Source organism: Thalassophryne amazonica, chromosome 2 (genome assembly GCF_902500255.1).
Source record: "Thalassophryne amazonica chromosome 2, fThaAma1.1, whole genome shotgun sequence".
In the NCBI taxonomy this organism is placed as follows: Eukaryota; Metazoa; Chordata; class Actinopteri; order Batrachoidiformes; family Batrachoididae; genus Thalassophryne; species Thalassophryne amazonica.
Window position 1 is genome coordinate 26763621 of NC_047104.1, and position 18312 is coordinate 26781932.

Here is an 18312-nt window from a genome sequence, read left to right on the forward strand (position 1 = left end):
GCTGGACCAGCTGACCGCTGTGGACTACAACTCAGCTGGAGAACACGCAGTGCACATGTGAGTGGGCAGTCACGCCCTCATGAGCACCGGCCCAGATCTGAGTGCACAGCACGGTATGAAGACGGCCCGGCCGGTTAATGTCACTTCCACCACATAAATTGTAGTTTACATAACAGACAGACAGTGTACATAATAATACATACATAAAATTAAAATCACAGAAGAAAGCAACAGAGCGTGAGCCTTTTTGTTCTGTGAGCTGCTGAGTTCCGCTGACAGAGGTGGACATGTCCTCCTGCGATGTGCAGCTGTTCAGATATCTGTGCTCGCAAGTCATAGCTGGGGAACACCTGTAGTGGCTTGTAAGATACGACCTCACATAATTGTACTGTGAAGCACGGACGTCGGCATGCTGTCCTTACGTGGGAATAAATTAAAACTATTGTTTCATATTGCATCAGTGCACCGCAACGCTGGTGAATATCATGCCATGCAGGAAATCCCTCCATGAGACGCCCCTGCGAGTCACATGTCACTGCGGGATTTCCCCACATTGTAATAATTAAAACATATCACATTTGCAGTGGATCACTGCTGACGTGTTCACAACGCGAGAGCCCGACTCTTCATGAGATGGGAGCCGGCCGGTTCTTCATGAGACAAGCACATCAGGTAATTCACGTAAGACATAAAAGGGAGAACAGTAAACCACGTCATTTCATTACTTCCTGGTGTACATCTAGGCTGATGCTAATACCACTCTTTAGACAGGAATTACGTATTATAAATTGTGTGCTGTGTGCGTGACTTTCCACATGCTCGCAATGTGTTCATGCGTGCAAATTTTTTTTTTTTTTTTTTTGCCAGCTTGCACTCGGCCGAGACGGACGCATTTTTCTCTTCTCTCTCTCCTCCTTATCTTTCCTGCTTCTGTGGTGTGTTGTCTGTGAGGCTGCAGCTTTGCTCTTCTGGAAAACGGCAAAAATGGATCTGTAAAGTGGTCTCTGAATGCAATTGACACTATTTTTCTACAAGACATTCGGGGGCGGAGGACCCAACCTGTCCTGCCGGGACGCATGTGATGGGTACGTGATGGACTCATGGAGGAGATGGCAGGTCATGTGCCTTTACACGCTGTCTGTGGAGGACGTCGAAGATGTGTATATATTTGGCTCAGTGGTGACCAGCTTTCTGCTGTGTGGAGCGGGCATAGCACTGGTTTACCGGAAACTCAAGAAGGTTGAAGCAGCTATAATTGGCCCGTCCAGGCTGCCCCACATGATTGATTCGATTGGAAGAGCAGTGTCAGCTCAATCGGCGGGTGTTAACCGCGCGTTGGATACCATCTCCGGAAAGATAGCGGCGCTGGAAAACCGCTTTGACCGTCAGTAAGACCGCATCCTTTCTACATTCAGATGTATTGAGAGCCACTCTGTTCTCAGACTGTGGAATCTTTCAGGCGTCTGCTAATCTGGATATTCATTGGCTTCCCAAAACACAGCTGCACTTCAAGGCCGCTGCGATAAAAACCTCCTGAAGGAAGGACAACACTTAAGCCTCGCTCCCCAGTCTCTCCCTCCCTCAGCTTCTCCAGCTCTGATGTTGACTGTGGACAGTGAACTGTTCAGGGCTAAGCCCCTCCTCCTTCCAGATGGATGAACAAGGCCGTTGACGGCGCCTAAAGGCTGCCTCCGGGTGTTCTGATAAACTGGACTTTCAAATCTCGGTTGTCGTCTTTCGTCTCCTGTCTGTGTGTGATCATTGTTTTTGTGCTGATGGGTTTTTTTTTTTCCTGCATTGCTGCTGTGTAATGCAGCAGCTATGAAGGTTTTTTATCCCACATTTTTACCTTGTGTGTGCTTTATATGTGTTCATGTACCGGGCCGGCTCATGTGTGTTGTGTGTGTTGTCTGTAAAGAGCCGGTCATGGTTTGCTCAGCCCTGCTGTTGACCTAGGCAGGGAAGTACATCTGGAGCTGGTCCCCGGGCGCCTAAAGGCGACTTCTGCTCCTAACTGGCAATTAGGATGGGTTAAATGTAGTAGACACATTTCATTGTGCAAGGAACATGTTCCTATGTGCATATGATAATAAAATTCTTTTGAATCCTTTGAATCCTTTGAAATACGAGTGTGCACAAAACCGTCGCCGCGGTATCGTACATGCCTGTCCAACTGTGCGCCCCTCCCGACAGCAGGTGGAATGTTTCATGGTTCCCTTTTTTTTTTTTTTTTTTTTTTTTTGTTATGTATGAAGGGGTCCCAAGCAATGCTGCACAATTAGATCATTAACCCTCCTGGGTCTAAGGCCTGTTTTGGGCATTTCTCTCTCCTGGATTTTTTTTATTATGCTGTTATAACAACACCTTATGAGTCACAATCAAGTAGTATATACCCTTTTTTCAGGACAAGCTGAATTTTCATAATACATACTTTGTTTCTATTTGCATGAGGTAGAAAAAGTTATAGAACAAGAAATGCCAAAGGAAAAATGTAGGCAGAAAATAAATCTTACAAAGTTTAATGTGAAAAACACACTAAACACCAATGAATAAGCAAAGTCACAGCTGAAATATGATCTTGGAGGTCTACTTGACCAATGTGCAAAATTTTGAATTTCTGGAATAAGTAAAAAAATATTTTTTTTTCAATAAATAAAAAAAGTCATTCGTTCCTGACAGATTAGGGTGTGGGTGGTACACAAAATACAGTTCCTGTCAGCCACCAGCACAGAGGACATCACATAGAAAACACTTCCATGAAAATTCAGTAAGGTATATCTTATATATTATATAACAATTCTAAGGTGGAACTATGCTAGTATACTAAGGTAGCTAGGAATAAGTATAATATACAAATAGTATATGGAACATATATGAATATTGCCAGGCACAAATAACGTGTCATATCAAAATTTAACCTAAATCAGTCTGCCGAGGTAATGAAACCACCAAGCAAGAACTGGAAGTTAAGTAGCTACATGAAAATGGTGTGGACTGCTGCTTGTTCAGTTTGTCCAAGCACAGGACACACTTCCTTCTCCCATAAGAGGCACGCTTGCTAACGTCCTCCTGTGGGGCACAAGGCACTGGCAAATGCTCCCCTGGTGCTTTGGGATGAGGAATCTACACTGTCACCCACACAAGCTGAGCACACAGGTTCTCCAGAAATCCCTGTGTGACAGAGGAGTCTCTCCTTTCTTTGTCACAATCTCCTTATGCAAAATGTAAGCATTTGTGGCAGCAATGTCCAGGAAATAGTAAAAAAAAAAGAGTCCAGTAACCTGTTTGGTAAGATGGGTGTGAAGTTCTGGGGCGTGGCGATCGTCCACGGTCTCCTGTGGAAGCGCCCCTGGCTCCAGCTCTTGCTGTGACCCTCCCCCTCCATGCAGGAGTGATATGGGTGCGAGGTGTCGATGGTCCTGGATTAGGGTATGACGTGGAAGGACCAGAAGGAGGAGGAGGGGTGGGGGATTCTTCAGGGTGGACAGGAGATGTAGGTGGAGATTCTTGAGGCTCATCACTAAAACAAAAGAGAAATAAGTTACTTTGTCTATCTTGTAATACCTCTCATTATACTATTATTATATTAGTAACGATATAGCATTTACACTGTAATCTCAACAAAAGACAAGTCAGCAAACTTATTGACTTCATCCCCCAGAGGCCACACCTCAGGTACCCCCATCCCCCCAGGCAAAGTGTGAAAAAGTGGGACAGACAGGAACAAAGGAACTCCAAGTAAACTCCCAAAGTAAACTACAAATCTTAGCTTTTACAGTCAGTACACATACATTACAGTATATGTGCATACTAGTGCAGAATCACTAAAATGTAAGTTTCACATAGTCTATTCACATAACAATGCATACAGACGCAAATGTTCATATTTTTACACTGCTGAGCAGAGGAAAACTACATATTCTCCAAAAGAAAAAAGGATACACCTCAAAACAACATCATGCACTGCTGTTTATCACAATATACTATAGATATAATAGTTTTACCTGCACTTCTTATTACCTATAATAATTGGATACTCACTCCTCAACGGGATCCAAACGCACGAGATAGTCCAGCTCCTCGTCGGTGTAAAAACTCTTCTCAATGGATGAGCCTGACTCGACATCGCTGTCGTCAAAAATCTGTTGCAAAGCTTCCTGGATGGTGAAAGGTTTATCTTGCTTCTTCCCAGAAGAAGTATATCAGATGGTTGCATGAAGTCTGTGCGTAAAGGCACTGGGGCGCATGGAGACGCTTCCTTATTTTATCATAGCAATGAGTCCAGAGGCGTTTCTGGTTCGTGACGCATTTCCATCACCGTATTGTGTTTGTGCTGTTCTGTAGTATCTATTGTTTGTGCAGTGCAATTGCGCACGATATACTTTGATACAAGGTCTGTTAGAAAGTATCGGACCTTTTTATTTTTTTTCAAAAACCTGATGGATTTGAAGCATATGTGCTTACATGAGCAAACCTTGAAGCTTTGTGCGCATGTGTGAACTTTTCACGCCTGTCGATTGCATCATTTGCTGGTAAGCAGCCTTTGTGTGAGGTTGTGTGTCGTGCGCTCAGCGTTTTTTTCATTCCAAGGAAAAAAGACGGAACGACTGGAGCAGCACCACATCAAATTTTGCCAGAAACTGGAGCGACAGCCTGGGGAAACCATTCGGATGATTCAGATGGCTTTCGGTGACGATCCTCTGGGCATCACACAGATTAAGGAGCGGTACATGTTTGTGGGGCCGCTGAAGAGGAGGGTACTGCTGGCCCACCACCACTAGAGGGCGCCCTGCCTGGAGTGCGGGCTCCAGGCACCAGAGGGCGCTGCCGCCTCACAGGAGCAGCCAGGACAACAGCTGTCATCCATCACTAGAGACAGCTGATCCCAATCAATACGGAGGTATATCAGCAGGACGGCATCTCCACCTCATTTGCCGAGATATCGCCATACCTAAGAGGTAACGACTCTCAGCCGTTCGTGAGTATTGTTCTGTACGTGTTTTTGCAGGAGTACCTGTTTAATCTCTGGACCGCAGGAGCTGGTGACTGGGAGCTAGGACTGCACTCCTTTCCCCCTAGAGATAACTGCTTACTCTGCACATTCTTGATTGTTGTTGACGAGAGGTGGAGGTGGCCTCTCCACCCTCCGTGTTGCTGGGTGCAGCCGCATCCACACCTGACTGTTTCTGTCTCCTGCCAGCAGTACCGGATCCGGCGAGTGGAGGCAGTGGCCACCTGGGAATTCGGGACTTGGCGGCTTCAGTATCCCCGGGGTCCGGTGGCGGAGGAGATCGGGTTGGTTCCGGTTCGACTTGGACAGACGTCTCCTATCGTCGAGCCTGCCCACACGACACCTTTGAATTAGACTTAATCTCTCTATTGTTATCAGGTTGTATTGTTGCCCTTTTTTCACAACAGTAAAAACAGTGTTATTGATTCCTCCATTGTCCGTTCATTGTCGCCCCTGTTGTGGGTCCGTGTTCCTACACTTTCACAACAGGATATCTCGGCCAGCGTCATGGATCCCGAGGGGCGTCCATCAGCTGTTGAACGGCCAATGGAAGAACAGGACGCGCAGAGCGTCCGCAGGAGGGTAATCGGTGAGTTGCAGCGGATCCTCACCGCTTTCACGACTCGGTTAGTATTTGATGACCGAGCAGTAACGTCCTCCTGAACCGCGGGTGGTAGGCTCTCGCCGCGCAGGTGGAAGCGCGCCCTCCGGGCACACGCTGCGGCTCTCCCTCCCGTAGACCCTGTGCTGTAGCGGTTGACGTTCCACTGGTTGTTCAACGACCTCTCCCACCTTCCCCTGAAGCATACATAAGCCCCCAGAGCCGTACGGAGGCTGGTGTGGAGACTGCGCGATTTTCTGAATGCAGTGTTCGCTCGTCTTCGCACAGCGTCCCGTTATGTACGCGACCGATGCTAGTAAAGTAGCTTATGTTATAAACCTTGCTTCGCGGTTGAGGCACGCGCTTGGGCTACAGCGCTCTGGGAGCAGACTTCACGCTCCTTCTTGACATACGATGGGTTTGTAAGGAGCTCGAACCGTGTTCGATCACCCTAATAGAGGCGAAACCGCTTCAACCGTGCTACTGCAATGAGACAGGGGCGCCGGAGCGCAGCTGCCTATGCAGGTCGACTTCCGCATTGCGGCTGCGAGATCCGGCTGGAATAGCGCTGCCTCCGCGCCGCCTTTGTAAACGGAACGTCTTTGGTTTTAGGAGCACCTGGTGGCTAAGGACGAACCGCCGGGACTTAGATGGGCTCATCGATCTCGTCATACGGTTAGACAACCGGTTAGAAGAACGTCGGCGGGAACGAGACGAAGGGCGTGGCCGGGCACGCGCCGTCCCTCTCTCCTCCGGTTCCGACCTGCGCTCTGCCTTCCCCACGCTCCACGGCCCCTGCGCTCCGTGGGGCCAACAGCTCCCCCTACTGACGAAGCTATGGACACGAGGAGGGGCAACATTTAGGGCACCGATGCACAGAGGAGACGGGCCATGGAGCTGTTTTGTTTGTGGTGCAATAGAGCACCATATGGAGACTGCCCCGAGCGGTTTAAACTCCAACGTCCGCCCCTAGAAACTGGGCTAGGGGTGGGCCGAGACATTCACTGGGGACACCACCCACATTCCACACAACTCCCAGTACGATCCTTTATGAGGGACTCAACCCTTGAAGGCCCCCAGCACTGGTGGACACGGGCTCTGAGGGAATCTGTGGATAGCAGATGGGCCAGGGAGATAGGCTCCCTCTGGTGGCGCTTACCTCGCCTGTACAGGTTCGGCACTAGATGGCTCCCTACTCCCTCCGATCACGCATAAGACACCACCTGTAACGCTGTGGTGTCAGGAAACCACCGGGAGGTGATCGAGTTTTTTGTGATCAGGCACTTCCCGTGTGGTTTTTAGGTTTTCCCTGGAGTTGAAGCACAATCCCCGGATTGATTGGCCGTCCGGGGTAGTGGTTCAGTGGAGCGAGACCTGCCATCGGGTGTGTCTAGGTTCCTCGGTTCCTCCGGCTCCCAAGCTAAGGAGGAGGGTCAGAGTCCCGCCCAATCTGGGGACGGTGCCGATGGAGTACACGACCTTGTCGACGTGTTCAGCAAGGATCTGGCTCTCACGCTTCCCCCTCACCGTCAGTACGATTGTGCCATTGAATTTGGTTCCGGGCAGTGAGTTTCCCGTCCAGTAGGCTGTACAACCTCTCCACGGCCTGAGCGTGAATCAATGGAGACCTACATCCGGGACTAGTAGCTGCCGGGTTGATCCGGAATTCCACCTCCCCGATGGGCGCAGGTTTCTTTTTTGTGGGTAAAAAAGACGGCAGACTTCGTCCAAGCATTGATTATAGGGGGCTGAACGAAATCACGGTTCGCAACCGATACCCGTTGCCCCTGTTGGATTCGGTGTTCACACCCCTGCATGGAGCCAAAATTTTTACCAAGCTTGATCTTAGAAATGCGTATCATCTGGTTCAGATCCGGAAGGGAGACGAGTGGAAAACGGCATTTAACACCCCCTTAGGTCACTTTGAGTACCTGGTCATGCCGTTCGGCCTCACAAACGCCCCCGCGACGTTCCAAGCCTTGGTTAACGACGTCTTGCGGGACTTCCTGCACCGGTTCGTCTTCGTATATCTAGACGATATACTCATCTTTTCTCCGGATCCTGAGACTCATGTCAGGCATGTACGTCAGGTCCTGCAGCGGTTGTTGGAGAACCGGCTGTTTGTGAAGGGCGAGAAGTGTGAGTTCCACCGCACTTCTTTGTCCTTCCTGGGGTATCATCTCCTCCAACTCCGTCGCTCCTGATCCGGCCAAGGTTGCGGCAGTGAGAGACTGGCCCCAACCCACAAGCCGTAGGAAATTGCAACAGTTCCTAGGCTTTGCTAATTTCTACAGGAGGTTCATTAAGGGCTACAGTCAGATAGTTAGCCCCCTGACAGCCCTGACCTCACCAAAAGTCCCCTTCACCTGGTCGGATCGGTGCGATGTCGCATTCAAGGAGTTGAAACGGCGCTTCTCGTCTGCACCTGTTCTGGTGCAGCCCGATCCTAATCGCCAGTTAGTGGTTGAAGTGGACGCCTCGGACTCAGGGATAGGAGCCGTGCTGTCCCAGAGCGGGAAGACTGATAAGGTCCTTCACCCGTGTGCTATTTTTCCCGCAGGTTGACCCCAGCCGAACGGAACTATGACGTCGGCAATAGAGAGCTCCTTGCGGTGAAAGAGGCTCTTGAGGAGTGGAGACATCTGTTGGAGGGAACGTCCGTGCCATTCACGGTCTTCACTGACCACCGGAACCTGGAGTATATCAGGACCGCCAAGCGGCTGAACCCTAGGCAAGCCCGCTGGTCACTGTTCTTCGGGCCGTTTTGGACTTCCGGATCACCTACCGTCCCGGGACCAAAAACCAAAGATCGGATGCTTTGTCCCGGGTACATGAAGATGAGGTCAAAACGGAGCCGTCGGATCCCCCGGAACCCATCATCCCGGAGTCCGCTATCGTGGCCGCTCTCACCTGGGACGTGGAGAAGACCGTCCGGGAGGCCCTGACACGAGACCCGGACCCCGGAACCGGACCGAAGAAACAAACTTTACGTCCCACCAGAAGCCAGGGCTGCAGTTTTGGACTTCTGTCACGGTTCTAAGCTCTCCTGTCATCCTGGGGTGCGAAGAACCGTGGCAGTCGTCCGGCAGCGCTTCTGGTGGGCGTCCCTGGAGGCCGACGTCCGGGGTTACATCCAGGCCTGTACCACCTGCGCCAGGGGCAAGGCGGACCACCGCAAGACACCGGGATTGCTACAGCCGCTGCCCGTGCCTCATCGCCCCTGGTCTCACATCGGCCTGGATTTCGTCACGGGTCTCCCGCCGTCCCAGGGAAACACCGTCGTCCTCACGATAGTGGACCGATTCTCCAAGGCGGCCCACTTTGTGGCCCTCCCGAAGCTACCAACGGCCCAGGAGACAGCGGACCTCCTAGTCCTCCACGTCGTCCGTCTGCATGGGATACCATCAGACATCGTCTCCGATCGCGGTCCCCAGTTCTCCTCGCATGTTTGGAGGAGCTTTTGCCGGGAACTGGGGGCCACGGTCAGTCTCTCGTCCGGGTATCACCCCAGACCAACGGACAAGCAGAACGGGCCAACCAGGAGATGGAGCAGACCCTACGCTGTGTGACAGCCGCGCACCCGACAACCTGGAGTACCCACCTGGCCTGGATCGAGTACGCCCACAACAGTCAAGTGTCGTCCGCCACCGGCCTCTCCCCCTTCGAGGTGTGCTTGGGGTATCAACCCCCGTTGTTTCCGGTGGTTGAGGGGGAGGTCGGTGTGCCCTCGGTCCAGGCCCACCTACGGAAGTGCCGTCGGGTGTGGCGTGCCGCCCGTTCTGCTTTGTTGAGGGCCCGGACGAGGGCGAAGAACCATGCAGACCGGCGGCGGGCCCCAGCTCCCACGTATCGTCCTGGGCAGGAGGTATGGTTGTCCACCAAGGACATTCCCCTTCAAGTGGACTCCCCGAAACTGCAGGAACGATACATTGGTCCTTACAAGATTCTCAAGGTCATCAATCCCGCCGCAGTGAGGCTCCAGCTTCCGGCCTCACTGCGGATTCATCCGGTATTCCATGTCTCCAGGATTAAACCCCATCACACCTCACCCCTCTGCACTCCGGGTCCGGCGCCACCTCCTGCCCGGATCATCGACGGAGAGCCGGCCTGGACCGTGCGCCGGCTCCTCGACGTTCGACGAATGGGCCGGGGTTTTCAGTACTTGGTGGACTGGGAGGGGTACGGCCCCGAGGAACGCTCCTGGGTGAAGAAGGGCTTCATCCTGGACCCGGCCCTCCTGACCGACTTCTACCGTCGCCACCCTGACAAACCCGGTCGTGCGCCAGGAGGCGCCCGTTGAGGGGGGGGGTCCTGTTGTGTGGGCCGCTGAAGAGGAGGTACTGCTGGCCCACCACCACTAGAGGGCGCCCTGCCTGGAGTGCGGGCTCCAGGCACCAGAGGGCGCTGCCGCCTCACAGGAGCAGCCAGGACGACAGCTGTCATCCATCACTAGAGACAGCTGATCCCAATCAATACGGAGGTATATCAGCAGGACGGCATCTCCACCTCATTTGCCGAGATATCGCCATACCTAAGAGGTAACGACTCTCAGCCGTTCGTGAGTATTGTTCTGTACGTGTTTTTGCAGGAGTACCTGTTTAATCTCTGGACCGCAGGAGCTGGTGACTGGGAGCTAGGACTCCACTCCTTTCCCCCTGAGAGATAACTGCTTACTCTGCACATTCTTGATTGTTGTTGACGAGAGGTGGAGGTGGACTCTCCACCCTCCGTGTTGCTGGGTGCAGCCGCATCCACACCTGACTGTTTCTGTCTCCTGCCAGCAGTACCGGATCCGGCGAGCGGAGGCAGTGGCCACCTGGGAATTCGGGACTTGGCGGCTCCAGTATCCCCGGGGTCCGGTGGCGGAGGAGATCGGGTTGGTTCCGGTTCGACTTGGACAGACGTCTCCTATCGTCAAGCCTGCCCACACGACACCTTTGAATTAGACTTAATCTCTCTATTGTTATCAGTTGTATTTGTTGTGCCCTTTTTTCACAACAGTAAAAACAGTGTTATTTGATTCCTCCATTGTCTGTTCATTGTCGCCCCCTGTTGTGGGTCCGTGTTCCTACACTTTCACAACAGTACAACCGGTTTAAAGACATTCACACAACGGTGGAGAGCGAGCCACACTCCAGTCAGCCATCAACATGCTGAAATGACCAGATCATTTCCAAAGTGAACGCTGTGGTGATGCCGGACCGTCGTGTGACTGTCCGAGAAATTGCGGAAGAGGTAGCACTTTTTTGGTACATTCCACTGTGACAGAAGATTTGGCCATGAAAAAAGTGCCGGTGAAATTCATGCTGCTGCTGATGGTGCAGCAAAAGCGCCTTTGTGTTGACATCTCACAGGACATGTGACATGCCCACCTCTTCCACAATTTCTCGGATAGTCACACGACTGAAAAGTCACCGAAAGCCATCTGAATCATCCGAATGGTTTCCACCTGGCTGTCGTCCAGTTTCTGGCAAAATTTGATGCGGTGCTGCTCCAGTCGTTCCGTCTTTTTCCTTGGAATGAAAAAAATGCTGAGCGCACGACACACACCTCACACAAAGGCTGCTTACCAGCAAATGATGCAATCGACAGGCGTGAAAAGTTCACACATGCGCACGAAGGTTCAAGGTTTGCTCATGCAAGCACACGTGATTCAAATCCATCAGGTTTTTGAAAAAGATAAAAAGGTCCGATACTTTTCTAACAGACCTCATATAGGCTCGTTATTTTCATGATTTGATGGCATTTATAGCCGTAAAAAGTGTCAGCTGAGTGACTACAAGCATACAGAGTCGAAGCAGATCATTCTCTTGTTCACAAACGACCTTATCATGAGTATTTGTGCTGTGATTGGAGAACCACGCATCACATGCATAAGGCACATGCTGCTGTTGGACAGGCATTTTCAGAGCTTTAGGAACACAGGTTAGGGAGGGCCAAACTGGAAAGTTGGAAGTTGAAATCCCAACTTTATTCTGCAAAAAAAGGTAAGTTAATTGGTTCTATGGCTCAAAAGATACACGTGAAAATGTAAAGCAAACTCTCTCAGGTCGTATACGACCTCGTCAACCCCCGAGGATTAATCAGCAATGATTTAGAGGACTGCAACCTAATATTAATAAAGCCTAGACTAAGACATTTACTGGATTTGACAGATGATGCTTGAAGTAGGAATTGATTTTGTCTTAATAATAATCAAATGTTTCATTTTTGTTTATAGAAGTCTAAAAATCTAAACACACGTGGTGAGAGTGAGACAATTCAGGGTTTTTCTTTTTATGTGTTGTAAGGTCTGCTTGTGCACTTTGACCACCTACGGATATCCTCACGTTGGAATGCCTTCTTTTTCAATGAAAGTCAGTTAAAAGTCCTCCCCAAGTTAAATTCCTTTGTTTTATTAAAGTTGATTAAATGTGCACCCTAAAATAAATACATTTTGTGACCCTAACATAAAAAACTAAAAAGCATAATGACTTTTCATTATTTTTCTTGTTGCTTCTGAATCTTAACTGTGACGACATCATCAATGACGTCAATTTGAGAGATTGCAATACCAGAGTTGCGCACAAAATGGAAACAGTCTGGCACCATCTGGCTGGTAATGGGTGAATTATTTGTGGTTTATTTATTAATGATGAAATCAGATTGTCAAGGTTTGGTACCAGGTTGCGTGTTGGACCCAGGAGCAGTAAGGCAGACACAGGAGGAGTTAACCAAAAGTTTATTGAACCAAACAAGGGAGAACTGCGCAGTAGACAAGACAGACGGGCAACTGGACTGGAACCAAGAAGTGACTGGATTGGGACCAACAAGAAACCAGGATGAGAACCAGGAACTGACAAGGCTAGGACCAGGAGGACAACAGGACCATAACCAGGGACAGACAGGACTGGGACCCGGGACTGACTGGACAGGGACCAGGTGAAGTGAGCCTGTGGCGCTACTGGGGCTGGATGAACTGCAATGGAGATGAGAGGGCGGGTGAGTATGTGCAAGAGCACACCTAGACATAAATACACCAATACAAACTTAAATAGTTCCTTCAGGGCAGTTCAGGAACAAAGTTCAAAAGATAATAAAAAAAATAGAGTTCAAATCCAAAGTTCAGTTCAAATTGAACAGATGAGAATATTGTTCAAAATCTTAAGTCCAGTTCCAACTTCAGGATCGAGTCTCAGTGTGTTCAGTATTTCTGTTCTGCATGACAATTACCCAGAGGCACGCCCATGTGACTGGCAGATAGTCGGGTGAAGGCTCAGGTGAATGCAGGAATAAACTGTCTCTGTGTGCTGCACTCACAGATAACCAGTTACATTTATCTCAGGGATTTAGCTATTGAGATGTGATCAGTAAATGGATCTGCTCACAGAAGACACCAAAATGATTAGTTAGTATCAGTTAGTAGCAAAACTACACTTCAGTGCTCAATGTTCCAGAACCGGCACTGACGGGGTTAACCATGATTACAGAATAACCGCTGATCACTTTGCAACGCGGAATAGATCGGATGCTGATAATTAGCAGCTGACTAATGTGAGACACAGCGGGTGAAAACACAGGAGGAAGCCGGCAGATACATCAAGGTATAAGCACTACGGCAGGTGGACGTGACCTTGGAATAATCACGAATGAGCCACTTAAAATACAGAAGCCAAGTTTAGAGCTAGAACTCATAAGACAATGAATACTTATTGATGATTTAAACATTACAATCCCAAGGCGTAAGAAATACACTGACAGTTTTATCTGAAGCGGAAAACCTCAGAGGAAATAAAGGCGACATTAAGTCCGAACACTTAACAGAGAAATCACCATTATTTAAGTCCAGGGACCTGGAACCTCCACTCTAGTGCTCTCTAAGCCTGGAATACCACAGGAGTAAAAACACGACGAGTCACATACTGCGCCTGGAAGCGGCAGTGGAAAAAAACACGACTAATTACATGTTGCGCCTGGAAGTGGCAGTGGAAAAACACAAGGAGTTACATTCTGCGCCGAGAAGCGGCTGTGAAGAAATACTAAGAATTACATATATGCTGCCTGGACATGGAAGCCCACAGCAGAGGCGTTTTGACAGTATGTACGGAGTGCGGAGACTCCAGTCTGGAAAAATGAAGAGCTTGGAGGGTCACAGCGGAAAAAAACTCAGAGCTTCAGTAGTGGCGACGGAACGCCAAACAAAACAGGAGATAAAGGTTACCGGCTGAAAGCGATGGTATGGCACAGCTGGGCACCCGTGGCAACATGGTTCCAACCAAGAGGAACGCGGAGGTTCTTCAGGAGATGGTGAGACAGGTGAGGAAAGAATCTGGCCCCGAACCAGTCCAAGGGCCAAGGTTAAATGCAGAACAATGATGAGCTGCCATCAGATTCAGCTGTGAGGCTCCCACTCAGCAGAATGTAAGTCAGCTGTGAGATGCCGCTCTGTCACTCCATGCGCTGACTTGACAGATGGGGCGGGGCCCATGAATAACATGACGGGTTGGAGCAGAGCCCTGACGTAATCCACAGCTGACACACCTGTGGCCACTTCACCCAGCAGCTCCACCTCAACTTCACCTGGGAACACAGAAAGACAAACCAGCAGACCAGGGGCAAACCACAACACAGATATTTTATTGAAATATTTGGAGGCATGGGTGCTCCGACTGAAGTTGTACTGGCCATACTTGTGCATCCACTCCCATCCCGGGGTTGCCAACTCTCACGCAACAATCTCACGCTCTCACGCACAAGCAAGAAAAGTCACACCAAAATAAAAATTTCTCCCATTAATAAGACCAGACCAGACCACAGTGCATTGTTTCTTAATGAAAGGAGAGGAGTTATAGCTGCACACCCGAAACAGCTGTTGACATCTGCTGACATCGTTCTGACTGCAGTATTCGTTGATCGCTGATTCGCTGAAAACCTTGCAGCTGATACGTCAGCTGCACATGAAGAGTTCAGAGTTCGAGCAAAGATTCAGAGCTTATTTCTGAGTTGGCCACATTTTGGATGACAAAGGTAAGCCAATAAAATAGCCTAGCAAATCAAATAATCTATTGGCTAATAAAATTAGGTTGTCACGACAGACATAGCCTAATCAGGGTGTTGACACAGTAGGCTACAGACTTTCAACTAAATGGTAAATGGACTGCATTTATACAGCACAACTAGTTGTAAACTAGGTAATTTAAAGTACATGGCATACTTTAATGTCCTGGTTAGCAAGTATTCATTGTAAGTCTATGTGTACATGCGCTGAAAACGTGTAGTCGCTGAAGTATTTTATTGATAATAACTATGACGGAGAAACGGAAGCATTTTGAACCACTGAATCAATATGAAGCAATTGTGTTGAAATGGTTCAGTGTTTGAAGCATATGATACAATTAAATATGTGTCAGGATCTGGACTTTTGTATCATGTTTTTCTGTTTTGTTTTGGTCTGTTTAGCTTGGGTTTGGTTGTTTTTCAGTGTGTGATTTCTCTTGCTGGGTTTTTCCTGCTTGGGCTTTGTCTTTACCTATCTCTCTTTTCTCTCTCTCTTTGTGCTCTTTGGACCACACACACCTGTTTCTAGTCTGTAGCTCATCACCAGGGTGTATATAAGCTTCACTGGTTGCACTAGTTCCTCGCCAGATCGTTGCGCCATGTGCCTTCGTTTCCAGCTCTGTACCCGTGTTTTTCTAGACCTGCTTGCCACATTGTGTTTTTTGACCACCTGCCTGTTTTTTCGACCACACCTTATTGCCTGATGTTTCTGATTTGTTTGCTGTTATTGGAATGCCTTTTTGTGTTCTGGACCCTGCTGAGTCACTCAGTAAACAATCTTAAAAACCAGAGCTGCATTGTAGAGTCCTGCATTTGTGTCCAGACATCTCTGACCACCGAGCCTGATAATATGGTGACTTCTGCTGGCCAATCTTTAACATAGCACTTGCATGGAACAATTAGACACTGTTATGTCTGTTTAAAATACGAGGTCTGTCAATAAAGTATAGGTCCTTTTTATTTTTTTCAAAAACTATATGGATTTCATTCATATGTTTTTACGTCAGACATGCTTGAACCCTCGTGCGCATGCGTGAGTTTTTCCACGCTTGTCGGTGACGTCATTCGCCTGTGAGCACTCCTTGTGGGAGGAGTCGTCCAGCCCCTCGTCGGAATTCCTTTGTCTGAGAAGTTGCTGAGAGACTGGCGCTTTCTTTGATCAAAATTTTTTCTAAACCTGTGAGACACATCGAAGTGGACACGGTTCGAAAAATTAAGCTGGTTTTCAGTGAAAATTTTAACGGCTGATGAGATTTTGAGGTGATACTGTCGCTTTAAGGACTTCCCACGGAGCGAGACGTCGCGCAGCGCTCTCAGGCGCCGTCGTCAGCCTGTTTCAAGCTGAAAACCTCCACATTTCAGGCTCTATTGATCCAGGACATCGTGAGAGAACAGAGAAGTTTCAGAAGAAGTCGGTTTCAGCATTTGATCTGGATATTCCACTGTTAAAGGAGATTTTTTAATGAAAGACGTGCGGACGGATTGCAGCGTCGGCTCGCAGCCGCCGCGACGCTCTGCCACAGGAAAAACACCTCCGTTGGAAGCCTTAAGGACAAGTTGGAACATGTCCAGCTGTTAAACAATTTCTCATATACTCACTCCACTGAAAGCCATCAAAAGCCGCCTGCATTTTACAAATGGTTATCAACACGGAGGTGTTTTTCCTGTGCTGCCGCACCGCGTCGGCTGCGCACCGCGTCGGCTGCGTCCCGACGCGCGGACCCGTCTGCACATCTTTCAATAAATAAATCTCCTTTAACAGTGGAATATCCGGACAAAATGCTGAAACCGACTTCTTCTGAAACTTCTCTGTTCTCTCACGACGTCCTGGATCAATAGAGCCTGAAATGTGGAGGTTTTCAGCTTGAAACAGGCTGACGACGGCGCCTGAGAGTGCTGCACGACGTCTCGCACCGTGGGAAGTCCTTAAAGCGACAGTATCACCTCAAAATATCTCATCAGCCGTTAAAATTTTCACTGAAAACCAGCTTAATTTTTCGAACCGTGTCCACTTCGAGAAGTTTCAGAAGAAGTCGGTTTCAGCATTTTATCCGGACAGCACAGGAAAAACACCTCCGTGTTGATAACCATTTGTAAAATGCAGGCGGCTTTTGATGGCTTTCAGTGGAGTGAGTATATGAGAAATTGTTTAACAGCTGGACATGTTCCAACTTGTCCTTAAGGCTTCCAACGGAGGTGTTTTTCCTGTGGCGGAGCGTCGCGGCGGCTGCGAGCCGACGCTGCAATCCGTCTCACAGGTTTAGAAAAAATTTTGATCAAACAAAGCGCCAGTCTCTCAGCAACTTCTCAGACAAAGGAATTCCGACGAGGGGCTGGACGACTCCTCCCACAAGGAGTGCTCACAGGCGAATGACGTCACCGACAGGCGTGGAAAAACTCACACATGCGCACGAGGGTTCAAGCATGTCTGACGTAAAAACATATGAATGAAATCCATATAGTTTTTGAAAAAAATAAAAAGGACCTATACTTTATTGACAGCCCTCGTAAAGGTTCTATATGCATCTTGAAATTTTGACTATATTTTCATTTAAAGACATTAATAATATAAATTGTGAAATGCTTCTGCAACTGGGGACTGTTATGACATAGTTGTACAACATGAAGGGGATTTGGGGGCTTCCAATGTTTTTATTTAAAAACAAGATCATTTTAGTGGTGTCTTGAGTCTTTTCCTCCTCACCAGTTTTGGAGAAAAGACTCACATGGCACAGAAGTTGGTGTCATATGAAGACAGATTTTGTCCAACTTGTATAAAGAGTTGGATAAACACATGCCTCCCTATCTCTCCCTGCAAGTTCACTGCAGAAAATGGTTCTGGGGAGCATTAGCTTGGGTAAAACCCTTCAGCCTTCAAGGATAAAGGGTTTTAGCCCTAAATTAGGCTAAAGGTTGCCAAAAAATTTCTGCGCGCGCTGTGCATGTGCAGTCTCACTCCAGCTGAGGTTCCAAATTTAGCAAGCTTGCCTGCACTCCCTTTTCAGGCAGGATGTTCCAAAGAGCAAGCATGGTAAATTACAAAAGTGTGAAGAGGGTCTATTTTTTTATAACATGAAGCTCTAATGTTCTGAGTACCCCAATGGGTACTGGGCACAGTCTCAATATGAATCTTTTCCCTCCCTACTACACATTCTACACTATCACCATAATGGTTTTCCTGCCTTAGCTTCCCCTCTAAACTACTGGATTCCATACATTAGTACTAGGCTCTGCAGGCTCTCTAATCACTTGCTCTCTGCCCTGCTATGGTTCCCTGATGCCTCTCTATGTTCCCAGATAAGATGGCTGCCACCGCGACCCCAGAAAGAGGGCTACTTATCCATAAAACTCAATCCCTGTTCTATACAGATCTTTGGCAGCCACCTGTTTGGGGATGAAGCCTGCTGTAGACGCTTAGTCAATGATGATATCTGGTGAGGTCACAACTCCTCACTGTGTCAGTTTCACTTGCTCACTGGAAGTTTCTGTAGTTAAGAGGAGCGGATAGATTATGTAAGCAGGAGGCAATGCCATCTGGCCGAACTGAAGCCGTTTTGACGTTTGCGATGAGACAGGAACTGTGCGTTCTCTCTCAAAGCCTATTTCTGTTCAGGCTGTCAATATTCACAGTTGATGGAAAGTGTCTCTCAGAAACGCCTCTCAC